At 47.6% G+C, this 3,238-nt stretch overlaps 1 long non-coding RNA gene across 1 annotated transcript; it reads left to right on the top strand.

The window, feature by feature from the left end:
- The first annotated feature begins 1,293 nt into the window (after positions 1-1,293).
- LOC121669324 lies at positions 1,294-2,517 on the top strand. The gene is made up of 3 exons (XR_006017716.1): positions 1,294-1,741; positions 2,066-2,128; positions 2,223-2,517. It is a non-coding gene; the product is annotated as an uncharacterized LOC121669324 (long non-coding RNA).
- Positions 2,518-3,238: the final 721 nt, after the last annotated feature.

The following is a 3,238-nucleotide window of genomic DNA, read 5'->3' as shown; positions in this document are numbered from 1 at the left end:
TGTGTGTCCGACAATTCTTGTTACCACAGCCACTCCAGCTGAGGTTAAGGAAGGGAGATGGTTTGGTATAAACAGGTTGGTGAAGGAAAAAATAGAGTTAGACTTCTTGTGAGTACTAGTGAACGAACAGGCTGTGAGCACTGCCAAGAAAATCTATAATTTGTAGAAAAAGAGCACTCTGACATTGTCACCTCACTTTAATCTCCCCTTGCCTTTAGTGATTATTTTCTCCTTGGCCATTGGAGACTATCTGGCTAGCAATAAGTACAGCTTACTCTACTGTTCTGGTTCAACACTAACAGTTAATTGATGTCAAGCTGTATTAAGCTTGAGCTACTCTGATCACCTCATTCAAAACATCCCTTGAATGCCATGGAACAAGAGCTTCTGTAAGAAGCTCTTGGTCAGTGGATTCATGCCTGCTTCGTCTTGCCGTTCTTGTCTTGAAAGGAAATTTTTATGCTAAAAACTGTAGCTGTGTGTGTGTTGCAGGAGCAGAAAATGCCTGAGATGCACACTGACCTTCACTACATAAAGTGTTTTTATAAAGCTTTACAAACATAAACTTTAGGGGTCATCCTGCATTTTGAGAAAGGGTAGAGGGCCAGGCCCTTGGTGTAAATCAGCGTAGTCTGCCTGAGAAGGGCTGAATTCTTCAGCTGAGAATTTGCTTTGTTTTTGCTAGGGGTCTTTAAAATCAGAAACAGCATCAGCCAGAGGGCAAGCAAGGAACACCATTGCCTAGTTGATGCTCTAGAAGAATATAGGGGCACCAGCCACAGCTGGCATGCTGGATTGCTCAAAACAACAGGGAGAAATTCCCAATACAGGGCACTGTTCATCTGGGGACTCCTTGCCACAGTATGCTACGGGCTTGTGTTTACATGGTTCAAAAAGCATTTGGACAAATTCATGGGTAAAAATCTCCTAGGGCTATTAAAACCAAGAACATACCTTCTTGCTCCGAGAGGTATTTCAGCTCAGGGCTTTCTGAGCTGCAGGTTGTGAGAAACCAGGGAGGAATGCGTTAAAGGGAGTTTCTTGGGCTAGCTAGAGCTCAGAAAAGCAGGTTAGAAAAACCAGTGAGGGCCTTTTAGTGTGTGGCAGAAGGTGATGTAGGAGCATGACCTCCCTGCTCATCTAAATTTTAGGCTGATTTTAGGGAGACACTTATGGCACTGCACAACTAAAGCAGACATGAATTTCTCTCCCGCTCCTTGAGATGGGTTGCTCAGGCAAAGACCAGCCATGTCATCAGGGGCTGGTCCATCACCACTGTTACAGCGGGGATTACTGTAACACGCCTATACCAAAGCAGGAGTCCGGTGGGAAGGCAATCTCTAGGGAGGGACTGTCGGTAGGTGTTTGAGCGCTGCTCATTTCCCCAGCCGCGGCCGGGGCTCTGCCCAGGAACTCTCCCAGTGCCGGCCCGAGGGCCCTTCCCGCGCAGGGAGCACAGAGCAGCCAATGGGAGCGAGGCTGAGCAGGGGCTGCGGAAACCCCGTGCCGCCCTCACGGCCCCGCGCCCGGCGCTGCGCCGTGGCGGCGGGACCAGAGCCCGACACACCACAGACCTGCGAGAGCATTTCTGGCCACAGCCAAGACTTCTTGCAGGTTTGCTGAGGAGGAGATGAGGTTCAATCCATCCAGACTCCCCCACTTCCTTCTGGGAGAGGACCGCAGGAGAGAGCATTGACACAACAGTGGAGGAGAGAGGAAGAGGAAAGCAACCAGTGCAATGGTAAGGGAAAGTCCTCCTAGGCAGGGACTGCAAGCAGGAATGAACCTCTGGCCAACCCATGATCTGAGTCTTCTCCTGAGTGAGGTGTTGAGGAATTTTAGCACCTAGAGGGCTGGAAAGCAGCAGCCTGATGTTAAGGGGTGAAGAGGAGAGGCTGTGTGAAAGGACAGGCTGTCATGAACTATCCAGAAATGAAACTTCTCTTGGGGCGAAAGAAAGGTGGGAAAACAGAGGTGTTCTCCCTCCCTGAGCGAGTCTGACAGCCATATGGTGGTAAGAATTGTTGTCATCATAATTAATTCCTTTTTGACATTGCTCTGGCAGATGTCCACAGGTCTGCAGGAGCAGGGCTCTCTTCTCAGCAGCTGCAAGGAAGTGGAGTAAGAAGTAAGTGGCAGGGAGGGTTCCTTTTGTTTTGCAGGCTAGCTGGGCTTGCATGAGAAATGAGGCTGAATGGATTCTTCCATCTCTGGTCCTGCAGACTATCTGAGGGACAATGACTCCCGTTTCTGACACTGTCACTCCAGCCCTGGATTGCACCAACGTTGCTGAAGCTGACACTTTAATATAAAGCAATTGTGCATTGCAGCAAAGAAACTAAACTAAATCAGAGCACCTATCTTGTGTAAACATGACCTTTATGTCCAGCATTCATTTGACACTCTCTGCTAAAACAACTCTACCTCCAACTAAAATCATCTGAAACGAGGGCTTTGAACTGCTGGCACCAAGACTGCAGCTCCAGAGGGACTAATAAATGTATATGGTTTCCCCTTCTTGCTGCCTTTTGTGTCCCCTATAAAGAAAGATTCTGCATGAGACTGAAAGAGGAGAAGAAATGCACTTTTAGATAGTGTTACCTTTCTGTTTCTATTGTATCATAACCATTAATCCCCATCTCTGGATTTCTGTGTACTGCCATGGTCCTTGCTCCCTGTGTTGTGTAGTAAAGGGGAGCCAGGGAGGCACAGAGGTGGTAATTACAGACATGGCTGTGCTTTCCATGCCATGGCTTTGGTATGTCCTGGGGACATGTCCTGCAGTTGTGTGTTAGTTTGGGGTTGGTTTCAGCTACAACCCAGACCTGATGCAGCTGTTATAGGCCTGGAAATCCCGAGTGCACACAGAGGACTCACCCCTTCAGGGCACACACAGGGGACCAAAAGCAGTCTTGCCTTAGCTGAGCTACCACTACATAGGATTTTTAAGAGATGATGGAAGGGATGGATTACTGGTGATTTTAAAAAATGGCTGGTTCTTTGAAAGAGTCCAGTTTTCTAGCTTTCATACAGAGGATTTCCCCTTTTTGACTTGAACTAGGGATTTTATTTTCCCTTCCCTTCATATAATTCTTGTTTATTACACAACCTCTCCTTATTGATGTAGCATCTTTAGCTTATGCATCATTTATTGGTATCTGAACAGTTACTGGAAAGTGTTCCTGGGTAAGCTCTAGGGAGGCACAGTTGCCTCACTAATGGAGGAAAAGCCTAACTA

The sequence above is a fragment of the Corvus kubaryi genome, unplaced genomic scaffold (genome assembly GCF_017639235.1).
Source record: "Corvus kubaryi isolate FWS band 111438036 unplaced genomic scaffold, C.kubaryi_AGA036_p1.0 37391, whole genome shotgun sequence".
Classification (NCBI taxonomy): domain Eukaryota; kingdom Metazoa; phylum Chordata; class Aves; order Passeriformes; family Corvidae; genus Corvus; species Corvus kubaryi.
The sequence above is the reverse complement of the archived record's forward strand: the minus strand, read 5'-3'. Positions and strand labels throughout refer to the sequence as shown.